The 18978-nt window shown below is 32.6% G+C and overlaps 1 protein-coding gene across 6 annotated transcripts in view; it reads left to right on the top strand.

Moving 5' to 3' along the window:
- Positions 1-10769: 10769 nt before the first annotated feature.
- The window catches only part of LOC120775659, a 137403-nt gene continuing 129194 nt past the window's right edge, over positions 10770-18978 (top strand). For 4 of the 6 annotated variants that reach the window (XM_040105927.1, XM_040105924.1, XM_040105920.1 and 1 more), the window contains exon 1: positions 10776-11008. The gene's annotated coding sequence lies outside the window, so the exon portion shown is untranslated. Of the gene's footprint in view, positions 11009-11103; positions 11165-18978 lie in introns of those variants that run through there. The other 2 variants (XM_040105921.1, XM_040105922.1) reach the window with 2 other exon arrangements.

Here is an 18978-nt window from a genome sequence, read left to right as displayed (position 1 = left end):
CCTCTTCAACTCTCTGTATCTATCTGATCCCGCACGCGTTGTGGTCGATCGTAACGTTGCGACGTAGGCAGCCTGTTTTCTCTCCGCTGCAGCACGGCACTTCTCGTCGTACCAGCTGTTTATTTGCATTTTCCGAAAACCAATGGTTTCGGTTGCAGCTGTACGTAAGGAGTTTGAAATGCCGTCCCACAGTTCCCTTATACCGAGTTGTTGACGAGTGCTCTCAGAGAGCAGAATTGCAAGTCGAGTAGAAAAACGTTCGACTATCTGTTGTGATTGCAGCTTCTCGACGTCGAACCTTCCTTGTGTTTGTTGCCGTGCGCTTTTTGCTGCACAGAGGCGGGTGCGAATCTTGGCTGTAGCAAGATAGTGGTCTGAGTCGATGTTAGGACCTCGGAGCGCACGCACATCTAAAACACTGGAGACGTGTCTCCGTCTATCACAACATGATCGATCTGGTTGGTGGTTTTTCGATCCGGAGACAGCCAGGTGGCACCCATTTGGGGATGTTTCCTCGTGGAGGCTGAATTTACCGACCGTCGTGCCAAAGATACTTTTTTTGCCCACCCTGGCGTTAAAGTTGCCAAGCACGAGTTTGACATCGTGGCGGGGGCAGCGCTCATAGGTGTGCTCCAAGCGCTCATAGAAGGCATCTTTGGTCACATCGTCCTTCTCTTCCGTCGGGGCGTGGGCGCAAATCGGCGATATGTTGAGGAACCTCGCTTTTATGTGGATTGTGACTAGACGTTCATTCACCGGAGTGAATGATAATACTCACCGACGGAGTCTCTCTCCCACCACGAATCCCACACCAAACTTGCGCCACTGTAGTAAATGCCACAAGTACCTACTCGTCTCTGTCCTTGTCCCGTCCATCGTATTTCTTGAACGGCGATGATGTCAGCCTTTATTTTCACGAGGACATCAACCAGCTGGGCAGCGGCACCTTCGCAATTAAGAGACCGGACATTCCAGGTGCATGCCCTGATATCCTAGTCCTTATTTCGTTTGCCATGGTCGTCATCAAAAAGGGGGTCACTCATCCGAGGCTTGTTGTTTCCTTTCATTGGGGGTGTTTTTTTACGTGGCGGGTCCCAAACCCAGCGCACAAGGCTATGTAGGGGATGATTCGCCTTCTCACATTAGCTCGCCTTCAAACGGATGTTCTTAGGCTACCCAGAGGATACTTGGTCAAAGACCGGAAGTCGTGAACTGCTTGAACCATATGTAAAAGAATCGTTTCTGGCCACTCCCAAGTGAATGGCGATCAGAGAACATTCGTCACTTGCGTGAACTTCTACACATGACCCCATCTTCCTATATATCATTGTGGTAAAAAAAACTCAGCAGCTCTTTTAACGTCTTTCGTATGACTAAGAGACAAGAAGCTATCTCAAACTGTTGGCGAACTGAACCTCAGCTCAGCGCCTATATGGACATATCATCTTATCGGATATGAAGGATAGAATTGATAGAATTTAGAGATTAGATCATTACCTCTGTTTTCCACGGTTCTTAAATAAAAAAAATCGGGTTACCGGATTGGGAGATCCTAAAATGCCTTTTCAACTTTTCCTTCCTGCAACAAATCGCTTAATCTACTAATGATATATGTTTTGTATTGATCAGTTAAATGATTGTAAAAATATTTTTATAAATATTTTGTAGGATAATGGTGTCATAAGTTGTAAACGAATTGCTTTGCTCTGAGCCTTGAATAAAAGACTTAAAAAGACTATATGGTACATAATATATATTACGAAGGTAATTGTTCGTATACTGCTTGTAACCAATCGGAACATTAAACGACTGCTAATATTCAAGTAAACAAAGATAATCTGTGCACATTCTCGCTTTGTTAAAAAGCTATAAATGGTAATGGATTTGTAATTACCGTTTAGCGTAAATGTGCTGAACGATGTAAAGAGTGACCAAAGCTCATGAACATAAGTATACTCATATTTATATTAAAATATACGCACCTACATATCCTTATGTATATGTACTATATATTCGAGGATCCTTTATTTGCCAAGCTGGTTTCTTTTTTGATAACGCCCACTGAAGCTTCAGTTTTAGCCATTAATGTAAGGATCCCACTTATTTTTAACTTAAACAGTGCCTTAATAATAATTATTTTGTATTAGGCGAGTAAATCTACAAATTTGAAAAAAATATTTTCTCATGCAAAATTTTACGCTCTAGAAAAAAATATTTCTAATTTTTTTCCATAAAAATACTCCTTTAAGGGGGTACTCTCATGTGAACGCATACATTTTACCACTTTTTAGGACAATTTTTTTTATGCGACAACAAAATTCAATCATTTTAATTTTTTAATATACATATTTTTATTTGTATTTTGAAAAAAAAATTTTTTTTCGTTTTTTACATTTTTAATATATATTTTTTTTTAATCAAAGTAGTCCCCAACAAAAATCGAATGAATTATTATTCAGTAGTTCTGCGGCTATCGTCCCTACCAAATATAATCAATTTCATTAAAAAAAAATTTCGAAAAAAAATGTTTGAAAAAAAGTCACGAAAATCTTGTTTTTTCGTTAAAATTCGTTTAAAAAAATCTAAAAATATTTTCGAAAATAAACAATTCTGGTAGGGACGATAACAATAAATGAGTAGAAGAACATATGTAAATTTTAAAGCAATCGGTTGAAGACTTTTTTTTAGGACCATGACAGTTTCAGAAAATGATGATTCGAGAAAAATGCGTTTACAGACAGTTAGACAGTCGCTTACGACACGTCGGCGACTATGAGCTGTAACTTATTAAATAAAACAAACAAAAATTGAATTTCGGTATGACTTTTTCACAGCATGTTTTCAATAGGTTTTACCGTCAAAATATAAAAAAAATCGATTTTTCGAAGTGATTACATGAGAATACCCCCTTAAAAGTTTTATGAAATTAAAGTTTTGTACATATACATACATATGTATATCAAACGTATTCGCACTGAGCATTGAAGCGATTTAGCGCGTTGCTCATAGGACATGGTGTACTATTTGGTGTACTGTATCCAATATTTTGATGCAATGGATAATTGCACACGCTTTAAATTAAAAATGTTTAGGGTAAAAAGTAAAACGGCAGGGGGCGGTCGCACAAAAAAAGAACCCAAGAGTAGACCTCGACTTTTCACTAATGAAAGCAGATATATGATATAGTGGTTCGATCTGAAAATTGCTTAGCTGCTGTAGCGTTGCGTGGAACAATAATCCATGCCAAATTTCGTGAAGATATATTCTCTCATAAAAGAGTTTTCCATACAAGAACTTGACTTTGATTGTTCGGTTTTTTTGGCAGCTAAATGCAATAGTAGTCCAATATCGGCGGCTGCAACACTTAAGCAGTTTTTTAAGAAGAAAAAAAAAAACAGTATGCAAAATTTCAGAGCGACATCTCAAAAGTCTCTCATATTAGGTCTCGTACATACAGATATTCGGACGTGGTAAAATAACTCAGCTCTAACATTATTTACGGCGCTCCCGCCTTTTCCTTCTGGATGTTATAAGCTGCGTGGCAGATTTACATAATATACTGTTCAGTGTATAAAAAAAAAACAACTGGAGTAGTAAAGTACATCCTAATGTATATAGACATATTAAACTTAATGTTTATTCTACGAGTATTATTGTTATCGTAACGAAGCATGAGCTATGTACTCATGTAGACTAACTACTGTGGGCAAAAATAAAAAAAATTGTGGTTGAAAATCGACGATTAACAGTCAAAAATCTTACTGACATCGTTGTAATATCAGAAGGATCAGTGAAAACAATCTTGATCATTTGAGTCTGAGAAAAGTCAAAGCACGATTGGTTCCAAAATCACTTAATTTTTTCGAAAATTAGGATGTCATGAAACGTAAAATTGCAGGGGATGAATCTTGGAACAATGCTTAGGACCCGGAAAACGGACGATCAATCGGCCGAATATCGTGGCAAAGGTGAGTCGAAGCCAAAAACTACGTCAAGCACGTCAAAAATCAATACGCGTTATTCTCAGAATGGTCTCAAAACGGTTTCCACTCTCAAAGGAAGAGTTTTGAAGCTAGATATCCAATTTGGAGAGAACATTATTAACATAGCATTCTCTATCGCGCCGCTATTTTAGAAAATTTCAAAAAAAATCTTCCATAGCGCGAAAGCGCTTTCATACAGATTAATAGTCTTTTTAAAATTTTTGGTTTAGATTAAAATGGCGGCCACAATCGTGGACATCGTACAGGACCTTTTTTTTAAGTGTCATTTCAACAATTTATTTAACTATTATACACCCAATAAATAAACATAAAACCGGAGCGATTAGTTAATTTCAACATTAAAAAAAATATTGCGAAAATAAGTTTTTTTTCGGAGGGTCACACTGAGAAGATCCCTTAAGAATTTTAAAAATATGAACAAGGTCTCATAGTAGTATGTGTACTATTTGTAGTTTACAGTTAATGTTCATTTTACGAGTATTATTGTTAGGTTAACGAAGCATGCAAAATGATAATTGTCACACTTAGGTTGGAACTAGAGTATAATTCTGCAGAATGTGGCTTTGATTATCAAAAATAAATACATATTAAACACGACGCTGCAAATGAAAAGAATTTCGACCACTTTTGTGCATATGCAAAGTAACAGTGGATTTCTCGCGCTGTTTAAATACAGATTTTCCGTTAATTTTATTCACTTACAGCGCTGTTAAATGAAACTGATTATTTGCTTTGCTTTCAGCTTTCATTTACTTAAATTTTCAAATGCCTAATGTGGTGAAGTCTTGCGCTTTAAGCTATCGTCTGCGCTTTTCTAAACTCTTCTGCATGGAACTTTGCAAGCTCGAAGTTGGAGTATTTTTTAGAGAGCGCTAGTTGAGTTTTTGAATTGAGTGACTTGAACGAGAACCGCTCACTCATGTACTATACGGATTCTAGTGTGTATATGAAAGGTAGATAGATTTTATCTATGAATACTTATTTTTGAAAGCTTGACTATACTCATTTATATACAAATGTGGTATGTATATGGAAAATGGTTTGGATTTGCTTGTATTTTCTGTATACGTAAATAAAAGTGGAATCTACAACAACTTGTTGGTTCTTCATATGCCAGAAGGCCAACAAGCATACAATTGAAAATGAATTGAGTATAAAAATATTTTTGCATGCGTTGCGGAACTCAGAAAATATTAAGAAATTAAATTTGTTGTAGAACTGAAACAAACATATATCATAATATGATTAAATATTAAGATTTAGCTTTACTCAATTAGTCATGGCCAGCCGTCTTATACGTATGACATTCTTCTTCTTTATTGGCGTAGAAACCGCTTATGCGGTTATAGCTGGGTTTACAACAGCAGTCGTTCTTCTTTTACACTGTTCGACGCCAATTGGAGATTCCAAGTCGAGCCAGGTCCTTTTGCACTTGGTATTTCCAACGAAGTGGAGGTCTTCCGCTTCCCCCGGCGGGTACTGCGTCGAATACTTTCATAGCTGGAGTGTTTTCGGCCATTTGGACGACATGACCTAGCCAGCGTCGCCGCTGTCTGTTAATTCGCTGAACTATGTCAATGACGTCGTATATCTCATACAGCTCATCGCTACATCGACTGCGATAATCGCCGTTCCGCAAAAACCACTTTATCGAAACGTCGTAACACCAACTCATCAGATGTCATCGTTCATGTACTATATAGCAGGACAGCAGGGAGCATGAGTGACTTGTAGAGTTGTTTCTTTGTTCGTCGAGAGAGGACTTTACTTCTCAATTGTCTACTCAGTCCGAAGTAACACCTGTTGACAAGAGTTATTCTGCGTTGGATTTCGAAGCTGACCATGTTGTTGGTGGTTCCAAGATAAACGAAATTATCTAGGACTTCGAAGTTGAGACTGTCTGCATTGACCTCGGTAATAAGGGGCATTCCAAGAAACTTAATAAGTTCCCGTTTCTACCAGATATCACAGATATTCGAAATTCTATAGAATTGAACTTAAATTGGGCCCCCAACAATACCTTCCCTTCAAGAGGAGAGTGAGAAAAAGAAGTGGTGAGCACACAATGCAGGGATAAGCATCTATACGGAGGAGTTCAAATATGATAATCTAGTGGGAGGCTGTGTATTTCACTAAAATTATCTTCCAGTAAAGCCTTTCGTTTATCAGACCACTATTGTGTCTTCCAAAGCGGAGATCACAGCAATTAAACAAAGTATTTTTGTTCGGCCAAAGAGTTTGCTCACAACAAGGAATATATTTATATATACAGATAGCCAAGCTGTTTTAAAATTACTAAAATCGCTTAGGATTTCGTCAAAGCTAGTGAAAAAATGCCTTGATTTCTTAATGGATGTATCATCTTATTTCACGATAAAACTGCAAGGGGCTCCAGGACATCGTAATATCCTTGGTAACTGCGAAGAAGATGAACTAGCCAGAGCAGTCACTGTTCTACAATTAGACTCCGAAAAATAGAGAATTTATATGCCTCTGATTACTTGCAGATATTCAATCGCCAAACATGTTACCATATAAATACAGGTGAGTTTCTGTGGACTTAATCCCTAACTTGCTTAACAAGCTGGAAACATAGCATGAATGACGTAAGAACTCTAGTAGAAGTGCTAACAGGCCATTGTCTAATTGAAGAACATGCCAGCAAACTCGGATCGCCATGTAATAACTATTGCCTGTAGAACCTAACAAGAGGTAGAAGAAGAAATAATTATAGAACATTTTCTATGATGCTGTCGAATGTTAAGCTTTGTATAAGAAAATACTACTACTAACTATTGATCGAGGGTTCCTTGACGATGTTTTAGAGGTTGCACAGATTAAAGTTTTCAAATTGATGAAGTTCATCAGGAGCACAGCGATTCAGAGAGCACATAATATAGAGACGGGATTTTAATGACGGTTGTTTCATAATGAGCCCACTGAAGGCTTAGGTACAATGCCAAACATCCACTCTATCTACCTAACTTTCCTTTCTATTGCCTATTTTCTGAAAAACTGGAAGCAATGGAGCCGAAAGAAGTGTCTCAAAACACTAAAATCTTGACATTCGACATTTAGATAATATTTGGTAGGGTGATTATAAATATTCTCTATACTCTTCTATATCTTCGCTAATAGAACTTCATTGAACTCATACAATCAGCTTTCAGCGGAATTTCAGTGGGCTTTCAGTGAAATTATATTTCAAGGACTTCCAACAACTGCGTTGTGAACATGTTAGTACTCCACAATTATTATTTGCACACCTGTGCAAGCACACATTTATGTGTATGTGGCTATATTTTAAGTCTCTCTCCCCAAGCCATGCCAATAAAAGTAAGTCGCTTTAGAGTGGTTATTTGATTTGCTCAGTTATTAAATGCACTAATACGTTTAACGACGAACTCAAAATGAAAATGAAATCAAAATGAGTTTCAAACGAAAAATCACTAATGCTGCAGTGCTCCAGCACTGACTAATCGAATGTTTATCGCTTGGTGAAAGTGAAAAATAAATGTGGAAAATTCCCAAACAAACACACTTGTGCGCAAATTTATGTCAAACAAAAGTGCGCATATGAAGGATTATGGCGGGCGAAAGTGCGGCAGTGGCAGGAAGTGGTGGGATTGCGACATTGAATAACGCTAACCAAATGTAAATAAATAAAGCAGATATATATGTATGTTTGCGAATACATACATACAGATTTATGTACACACAGGCATACTATAACATATACTATATACATATATATTTTATATAGTATATTCCCAAAGAAAGCGAGTGACAAAAACTTTATAAGCGGCGTACACAGAGTTGCTACTGAGCGAGTGAAACAGCAGATATGCTTTGAAAAGTTATTGAAAATAATAAAAAAAACTAACAGCATCAGGAAAGCAAAGAGAAGCTGCGAGCTGTTGAGAGAACTATGCTGTAGATTTAATGTTTATGTCGAAGGAGAGTTTTTAGGGGTAGATGCTGTTGCTAACAATGCTGCAAAATTATAATAATGTTAAGAGCACAGTTTTGTATGCTTGTAAGTGACTTATAGGTGCTAAGACGCAGGGTCGTACCGTATTGCGAACCTAGAGTATATATTAATTGACTATGTACTATATATACACCTTTAATGAAACACTATATTTCTTGAAGAGAATATAAAAAAGCGTATACATATTTAAATATTTTAACGAGCAGCGCAGTTAATAATTATGATTTTTTTTACAGTTAGATAAATATGTTTACTCTTGGGAAATATCCAGAAATTTAATTTTAAATATTATTTAAAAGTTTTAAGTGTACAGCGCGTCATTACTTCTAAGGTTTGTTAATGTTTTTCCCATCAACTGTTAAAGTAAAGTGCTGTTAATATATTTATGTTAACCACATAGCCTGGGGAATGCGCTAAATACTGTTAAAGTAAAGTGCTGTTAATATATTTATGTTAGCCACATAGCTTGGGGAATGTGTATTTCTGTCGCGCTGTTAATAAAACCAGAAGGAGTATGCTGTTAACAGGAGCATAAGAAAGCTTTTGAAGCTATTTATAGCTACAATGCTCTCCTTCCTTCTTCCTCTTTGAGAGCGGGCAATCACATTACTAACAGACGGATGTGTCTCTGTGCGCCTGAAGGCCTCTGCAGCAAATATATTATAAATGTCATACATATTTAAGCTTATGTTATTATCAAGGACTGTGAACAGTGCTACCTAACAATGGGAGTAGACAATGTCGTCAATGGCAGCTGTTGGCATTGTCAGCATTTCAATTCTGTGTGTTTGTATGCGTGTGCGCGAACGCCTGTTGATAAAGGTGCTGCTATTCGCACTCAATGCTATTGCATGTATGTAGATAGTTATGGTATATAAGTACATACATTTGTATATGTTTAAGTGAAGGGATAAATATTTGAACATTACTAGGGCAACCTTAAGTTGCTAAGATTCAATGAAGAGTATGTTCTCTGTGTGCGTTGTATAGTATGTAAATATTAAATTCAATAAGGAGAGAAATAAGTATTAAGGACGTCCTCTGAACTTTTGAAATATGTATTTTATTTTTGTTTTTGTAATATTTATGAATTTGTTTTTTTTTCAAAAATTTTTACTGTTACCAATAGCACACGACTTGAAGTAAATAATAAAAATATATTTTAATTGAATTTAAATCAAATTTTTAGAAGGAAAAATTAATCGTATAGATGATTCCATTTTATTGCCCGTACTGTATATAAAATGAAATTTTTCATTATTTTGATGATATGGCTTATGATAACTGCTAGTTAGTATTTCTAAGTACGTCAAAATTTTTTTAAAATGTTTTTTTATTTTATATTAATAATGAAATACTACATTTAATTTGTTAATTTCGAAATATGTATGATTGTAGGTGGCAACCCTATTCAACTTATCACCTTAAATAAGTAAATATTTAAAGCTATTTCAGTGTAATACCCATATTGTATTATCAGTTTTATTAAATTGACATTATGAAACAGGTGGCAACTCCTGCTTCCGCCGTTGTTATTTTTTATGGTCTGATATTTATATTATAACAATAATTACTATTATGTTAACGATTATTTTTATAGTATATTTCATGAATATATTTAAATTTTGAAACAGGTGGCAATTCTGTTTTATAATATTTTCCAATGTTAGAATCCTCTTGAATTTAATACACATGTTGTAGTGCTTCCTTGGTCTATCATTTTATTAAACTGAAAATTTTGAACGATTGGCAACTCTATTTTAAAAAATCTTCCTATGTATGCTTTCTTAAACTAGTTGTGTTTAATACGCATATTGTAGTAATTCGTGTTATCAATTTTGTTGAATTATTTTTTTTGAAAAGTTGGCAACTCTCCTCTAAAATTATTTCCGATGCAAAGTTTCTTAAACGTCATGAGTTTTATACACATGTTTTACTAATTCCTTGGTCTTACCAATTCCATTTAACTGAATATTTTTGAACAGCTGGCAACTCTGTTTTAAATTGTTTTCCAATGTAAGCTTTCTTAAAGCACATGAGTTCAATACATATATATGTATATTGTAACAATTCGTTGGTCTTATCAATTGTTGAATTAAATTTTTTGAAAAGATGGTTTCTTTTAACTGAAATTTTTTTGAGTTTCAATATTTGGCAATGTTTTGTTATTTTGCGACAGGTGGCAATCTTCCAATTATATATACATACGTATTTTATAAAACATTCAACTATACTCTATACATTTAAACACTACATAAATCTAATTTTAATGCTACAAAATTTTTTTTCAATTTAATATTCATTCTGTTTCAAGTTCAAACTAACCTCTATTTCACCTGTGTTTTAGGCTCCAACGCTGCTCCACGCAAATGTTAGCTGACAAAAGTCACTTGAACTGCGTCGATGGTTAAATAGCATAATTATTTTACAGGATTTACACTCATCTATTTGCCAATACATTGAGTTTAGCGCAACAGTTTGGCTTCTGTTATATAAATTTCCATAACAGTACGATAACATGTGCACCCTTGCGTTAAATTTATTGTGGCTTTGGCTCTCAGCGCTTCATTCGGCACTGTTAGCGACATAGTCACCAATTCGTAACTCTGTTAGTCTGACATTGTTATCACGCGCTGGACCAGAGAATATACGCAGATAAGACAATTGTTATTGTCATTGTTGACGCTCATGTTAACTCAAACTTTGTACATGCTGTTAAAATGCTGTTCTGCTGACATTCGAAGCAATTCTCAATTCGGATTCATTCGCGTTCACGACGTCAAGCGTTATCGTCATTGAATACGGTCGGTTCAGACAAGTTGTAAGGTTACGAATATTTCAGTACTATCAGTTTTCATCTCAATTACAGTGATTTGTTTTGGAGATAGTGTGCTACAACAACAACAATTGAACATTTTATGTGTTATTGTGCCCTCTATGTTTTTGTGTAAATATCTGATTCGCAAAACGTGTGGCAGATTGATACAGTACTAACGGTCAATAATTTGAAAAGGTTGGTGCGATTCAATTAAAGTGTGGCAGAAAAATTAATAATGATAAACAAATAAGTTGTAGAATGTTGCAAAATTGTTGAATACAATGAATAATAAAAAATCGCAGAATTGTGTTTATGGTGTGGTGTTCATGGAATTGTTCAGTGTTCAGAAAAGTTGGTACAATAAACTAAAGAATAAAAAATTATTTGAAATAAAGGAAATAGGAAAGTTATGTGTTTTATAGAGAATTGACTAGAATGATGGCATTATAAGAATTTAAATAAGGATTGTGTAATTTTGAACTTTAAACCCCCAAATAACATTTATTTTTAAAATTTTGATGACGAACGTGAGAGGATTGTATTAAAAGTTCACTTTCACGTTTACAAAAAAAGGAAAAATAGATATTTAATTTTAATTGATTTTAAATTCATTAATTAATTTTAATTTGATTCTAAACTCGATTTAATATTTTGTATTTATATAAATTTAATATTGATCAAAACTAAATTAAAATTAATTAACTAAAATAATTAAAAATTAAATAGAAATTTAATTTTAATTAAATTAAATTAATTAATTAAATTAAATTTCTATTTTTACTTTTTATTAATTAAAAAGAATTAGTCAATTAACTAATTTGAAATTAATTAAAGTCAAATTTCTATTTTTACATTTTTTGTAGAATTTATAAATTTTAAAATTCATGCACTTCAGATTAAAAAAAATGTATAAATAAATTATATATAATAATGATACTAAGAAGTATTGAAAAATAATGCATAAAAAAAACTACTAAAGAAATTTAAAAGTAAAAAGACCTGAAGAATGGTGATAAATGAAATAGGGAGGAGAAGAAGAAAGCTCTCATATTCAGTCCCATCCATTGCACATTTCGTCCAAATATACAAACATATACTTATTACCTAATAATCCGGATGCTTTAAAGTTTTTGAGCTCTACACACACAAGTCTGGTTATAACTTTTTAAACTAATATTCAATAAAAACTTTAAACCACAAACATTTTAACGAAATTCAAAAATAGAAATTAAAAATTTGGTATATATTGGAAATAATTATAATTGTTTTAAGTATGATATTTGATTCGCTGGCAAAATATTGAAATTTTTGCAAATCTAATCGCCAAAATCGATAATGTCAACATTAATGAGGCCTTACTGTATTCAGCACAGCACAATATTGCTATAATTCATTTCTATTAACACTTATTCTGTAATTATTATCACAAACACACGAGTCATTCGTAATAGTTAGCAAGTAATTTGTGCTTACACCGATCAACAGGTCGTATGAGTAATATTACTTGTTTACTGTGTATTCTCTAACACAAATTCGTTTGAAATATGTACCAAGTTCTGCTTGTTCGATCTTGTAATTTTCATTAATGTTTTAACCATTCTGCTATTAAATTTTTATAGTATAATTCTAGCAGCACTTTTGGTACACCTTGGCGTATGAGTAATAATATAATGAAATATGTTTAATGTTCTATGAACCAAAGTCGTAAATAATGCAGATATATGCTCGGAGTACTACTTATTAATTATTAGAAGATCTTCATTTAACTTTAATAATTACGGAGATCAATCTGATGTTTAGGCATATACATATGGGGTTTTACAAAGTCACTTATATCGTCGTGGCGTATGAGTAACCCTCATTCAATTGTTAGGACTCCACTTAAAAGTAATAAATAATGCTGAAATTTGCTCGAAATTCTACTTATATCTTCGTTTAAATATATGTATGTATGTAAATATTTCAGCCGTACTAACTGAAGTATATTCATTAGGGTGCTTAAAACAAATAAAAAATATTTTTTTTTTAACTCTTACCCCCTCAAATGTTACTGATTGACAAACAAAAAATCCTCCCTCAAGCCAGGCGCTGTAGCATAACTCTAAGGGGTCGATATTTTTTTTTTAGATTCCCATACATTTAACATAGGAATTTTCGTTTTTCAAAAATAAACATCACATACTCAGAAAGTTCACTTTTCAAACTTTAAAAATTTCTGCGACAAAGTTTGATTATCAAAATTAGACGATTGAACATAGTGATTTGAAATTTGGCAATTTTTCAATAAAAGTAAAAAAAGTTTCTGAGAATAATAATTTTGTCGCAGGAATTTTTAATGTTTGAAAAGCCAATTTTATGAATATGTGATGGTTATTTTTGAGAAGCGAAAATTAGTTGGTGAAATTTTAGTTTGAACGAAAAAACGAAAATTCATATGTCAAATGTATGTGAACCTAAAAAAAATAGCGACCTCTTTGAGTAAGCTACAGCGTCTGGCTTAAGAAAGAATTTTTTGTTTGTCAATCACTAACATTTGAGGGGGTAAGAGCTGAAAAAAAATTCAAACATTTTTTTGAAGCACCCTAATATTCATACATAGGTATATATCGTCACCTAAAATGCATAATAACGTATCATCAAAAAAATCGAAAATGAGTTTTTTATTCCTTATGATTCACTACATACATCATATTACATATACATATGTAGCATAACATTTTCAGCTTCTGCTATCAGATATAACCAATATATAACCATTTTATAACCAAAACTAAAATTTTGTTTCGATATTAGTGGTTTATATTACATCGTTTTTCCTTCGCCTGTAAACTTATGAAATGTAATGTTACGATATTTTACATTTTGGGCGATGATATGTAATTATTTCGGAATCTGCATGGCGTATGAGTAATTTCTTTAAAATTAAAGCTTCTAGAATGAAGTGGAAGCACTCACTTCAAACTTACTTTAAATAATTCATATATTTTGAATTTATTAAAGTAGTTTTTGGAATTTCGCGTTTCCATTTATTTAATTTTTACTCTTTCAGACATTTTCTGCAGTTCTGATTATCTGAAATTCGTACTATTATTAAATTTAGCTCTATAATTGCAAAATTTTACACTGAAATTAAGGTGCAGCAAAATATAATAGCGAAATCCTTTTACTTATGGTGCAGAGCTCGATTTCGAAGCGCCATAAAACAATTTTTTAATTTAATAGAACATTATAAATATTATAAGGTTTCATAAGCACATAAGCGATATTATAATTGACTCTTTTTGTAGTTTATAATAACATTTTTTATTCTTATATCACAAAAGGCGAAACAAAGTAAAAGTATTGTTATCAACATGGCGTATGAGTAATATTAATTTTAGTTATAGTACTGTTCAGTGCAAGGTCGTTGTAATTGTCATGATATGAATGTTATTGCTTAAAATTCTACAGTTATTCTAATAATATCTTAATTGGCTCATTAATTACGACTTAAACGTTTTCACTTGCAAGACCGCATTCAAAATCATGATGAACTAACACATTGTATGAGTAATTTTTCTTGAACTTATAACAGAATTGAATACTAAAATTTTTGATATGAGTATTAAATCACTTTTAACGCTCTTTGACATATGACTATACAGAATATACATATATATTAGGGCGTTTTTTTTAACTATTAACTTTTTTCAGTCCCGCCACGAAATTTCCTTACTTTTCAAGTAAGGCTTTATAGAATTTTCATAGATGGTATGTAATGAAAAATCTTTGAAAATTCCATACAGCCTTACTTAAAAAGTCGAACATCTCGAGAAGTATTAATGATAGCGATTTTGACTTCGAACCTTTTTTGTAGCAAATAAAATTTCCTACAAGTTTGTGATGAACGTGTTTTCTATAGCTCTTGTCATTTGCGAGATATATACAAAAAAATGCGAATTTCATGGAAAAATCAGGTTTAGAGCCCCGTACTACCTCGCCGGTGTGAGTTACGACTTTGTTGTTCTGGGCACTTTTGTAGAGTGAGCAATTTTGACAAATATGCGTCTAAGGTCAATGCCATAAAATACCCCTGATCTGTAGGAATTTAAAGATAAAAACTCACGATTGTAGTGTATTTTCTATGGAAAATTTTTACAGGTCTTGGTCCATTTCCTAATGTTAATATTAAGGGCTACAATTTTTAGGGAATTTTTTTTCAGGTATTTCCAAAGAAATTTCGTGACGGGCTTGAAAAAACTTAATAGTTCCAAAAATACACCCTAATATATGTATATATAATATATCAACTTTCAAATCCCCAAAGAGCATAAAAAGTGATCCATTACTTACATATAAATATTACTTACTTACATATATATTATATATATTATATTAGAGCGGGTTGATTTAAATGAAGACAAAAAATTGGTTTCCTTAAAAAGTAAACTTCGACTTAAAAAGCGTTGGCCCGAAACCAGTTTTAGATCAGCAATCTGTTAGGCAAAGTTATGCAGAAAGAACACTTCCCACAAACTCGAATCTACAAAAAAAAATTGACCCGCTCTATTATTATCTATTATATTGATGTCCTCTCCAGTTATAGGAGACACCTAAATTAAGCTTAATTTTTAGGTAATGTGAGCAATATAAAAAAATGTATTAAAGTTCGAAAATTGATTTCCGATTTCAAGTACTACATACAATCCAAAATGATAACTTTATACTTTCATGGTATAATGAATATTAGTGAATTTTTTACCTCTTAATTTTTTCACAAAATATGTAAGAACATTATTTTGAACTAAAATTAGAAACCGAATGAATCCATTTGAATTCTAATTGAGTAATTTAGCTGTCGCTGAAAGTCAAAAACCTGCTGACATTACGAAATTTTGGCGAATACAATTAGCTGCCCTTTCAGCACGCACTCAACTACCCTTTCCAACTCATTAGCGGCGCAATTCATACATTGTCGAATTAATGGAAGTTTTCTGCTTAAGCATCAAAATTTACAACCCAAACCCACACATGTGCATGCATACTTATTTCCACGTGTATGTTTGCCTGCGCCAGCTAACCACTTGCGTGCTATTAATTGTTGCAATTGGCATAAATTAACTGCGAGCACTCGTTTGCGGAGCGGAAATGCAGGTGGCTAGTGCGAAAAATTTTAATGTGCTCGCTGCCTTGCCATGAGCGCTAGTTTGTTTGACTATGCATAATGTATTCCACGCACACAAGCGCCTTACAGGAAATGAGTTTTAAACGAAAGCCATAAATAGCGCTTAGGTAATTAACTAACTTCCGCGTGTTTCAAATGACACGCATATAGTGAAATTCTACCAAATAGTTTAAATTTTGAGAGCTTACAGGTGTGAGGGTGGATATGTGTTTCCTTTAAGAATTACAATAAATTAGTATTTTTGTTGTAAATATAGATCAATGGGAGCCCCAAAGAAGAAGTACAGCCTTTCTTCTCGATATATCGATTACGATTAATCGATTATCTTGGGATTTTTAGCGTTTAATCAGCAAATATAGACGATAAAAAGTCAAACATCTTGAGTATTTGAATTTTTTTCGTAACAAAAAATAGTAGTATTAGTAGTTAGGTGAGAGTTTCAATGAAGATGATTATTTGAACTGTAGTAAAAAATATAAACAAAATCAATTAATTGAAAACCTTTAAAAAAAGTTTGAAAAGCTTGATACGAGTGTATAATCTATTATATTTCTTGATTTTGGTCAAGGCAAAATTCACGAAGTATTTTTCCAAACTCAACTTATTGTCAAAAATTTCGGATTATTAATTTTATTTATTCAAAAAATTTATAATTAAAAATTTATTATTAAAAATTTTATAAAAAAATTTTATCAAAAAAATTGTGATATGTGATTAATTACAAGTTTTTATTGTTAAATTTTTTTGCTATACTGTGATTAGTTTCCAAAAGAACCTTAATGAAATTCCAATCTTTATTGTCAAATTTCGAATTATTAATTTTATTTACTTAAAAAAAAAATAATAAAAAAAAATATTTTTTAAAAGTTTATTATTAAAACTTATAGAAAAAAATTGTGATCTGTGTTCCTTTTACAAAAAACATCCCAATATAACGCTATAAAAAAAGCTTTCCGCACCTTCTTAGTGTATAATTTTCTATAGGGCCTTCTCTGGCGCTACAGCACATCACTCATACGCCATGTACGTTTGCTTGAATTCGCAAGTGCGTGGCTAATTGGATTTGCTGCCGCTGTCGATTATGACATCCACTCTAATATGTATGCATGTTTTTTGGCATTGTTGCAACTGTCATTATCGCCGCAATGCCGCTGGGTGGTAAAGTGTGCGTGGCAGTTGCACTGTGCAAATTTCCAGCACATCCGCTGTCGTTGTTGTTGCACGGCTTTCAAATGTTTAAGTGATTGCTATTAATATTCGTACGCCATTATTGGCACGTGTTTATATATAAAAATCTATAAAAAGTCAGTTGTTTTAATTTTTTTATTAAATATTTAAGTTTATTTTTGCTTTCAAAAGAATGCCGTTCATATGGTCGGGGCTGTATTTGACAGTTTGAGTATTTATACAATTTTAGTCACTTAAATAATATTTTCATATTCTTTAATTATGTCTTCGTATTCTTTGATTATATTTTCATACGCTTTAAGTGTCTTTTACACATATCTCTTAGGCATTAATCAACTCAACGCTTTAGCTGAATTTGATTAAGCCCCTCGTGTGTGTTTTTTTACAACAAATTAGCACGCACTTGTGCAAGCGGAACTTTCTTCATTTGGTTCATGAACAAAGGCGTGTAATTGGAAGGCAGCAGCGCGTGAAATATTTCGAGGTTTTTTTCATATTTTAGTTTCAACGGATATACTTACATATATATATATATATATTTGTATGCTTGTATGTACATACATATGTCCTTATGAGCATAGTTCATTAAGATTTCTTGAAGGTTCTTCGTATTTGTGCATATACATACATATATATATATATTAGGGTGAGCCAAGGACTAATTTATCAAATTTATGGGTTAAAGTAAACCTACATATATACAGAGAAGATAATATCCATGCAAGGCAAAGTTTTTTACTTAATTTGTACGTGGAATCGTCACATAAAAGTAACACATAAAAAATCGGTTTTCATAAAAAATATCATAATTTTTGAACCTTTTAGAATAAAGCTTTTTATATGGTGGATTCTTGTAGAGCATCAAATTTCCTAAAAAAATCTTCTTCAGAGTTAATTTATTTAAATCAGAAAAATCATGATTTTTTATTTTTGAGTAGTCGAAAAAGTCTTTTCGCATTTCTAATCAAACTTCAACTTATTTTTTTTATGTTTATATTAATAAATAAACAAATATGGACAAATTTTGTGAATCAATTTTTGCCATTTTCCCGCTAAAGATAATGTTCATCAGTTCCTTCAGTGTAAATCGAAATTTCGAAATTTCCAGAACGGAAGCGAGCAAACCATTGTTGTGCTACATGAACTAATACAGCATCGTCTCCGTAAAATTCATAAATTTCATTGGTGGTTTGCGTGACATTCCTTCCTTCTTTATACAAAAAATTCGAAATATAGCGAGTTTCTTCATTATTTTCACTTATTTTTGAACAGCTGTAACTTTTTTTCAACTTTCCGAATTTAGTTTTTGGACTAAATGAAGCTTAAAATCTCACCTTTCTAACACTATATGGTATGACACAATGTGATTGGTAGCACTGGAGGTATACGAATGCGACTATTGACAAAATACGAAAAGACTTTTTCGACTAACCAATATATTGGTTATATCGGACATCGGAAGCTGAGAATTTTATGCTATATATATGTAATGTGATGTAGTAAATTGGAAGCAAAAAAAACTCAATTTCGCTTTTTTTGATGATACGTTGTTTTGCATTTTAGGTGACGATGTATTTAATAGCTTTGAAAAGTGAAAAACGCTAAGTAAACAGATAGATATACATAGATATAAAGGATAATTTTAAATCATGGATTCAATAGTGACTCACCTTATCTATTTTCTTAATTTTGTGTTCAAAATCGTTTCTCATCACATTTATTATACATACATGTCTATTTATAATAATATATTTATAGCATATCTTCACTTAGATAGAAATATATATATATATATATATTTATATGTAATTAT

The sequence above is a fragment of the Bactrocera tryoni genome, chromosome 4 (genome assembly GCF_016617805.1).
Source record: "Bactrocera tryoni isolate S06 chromosome 4, CSIRO_BtryS06_freeze2, whole genome shotgun sequence".
NCBI classification, from domain to species: Eukaryota; Metazoa; Arthropoda; class Insecta; order Diptera; family Tephritidae; genus Bactrocera; species Bactrocera tryoni.
Note: the sequence above shows the minus strand (reverse complement) of the source record. Positions and strands in the feature narration are given on the sequence as shown.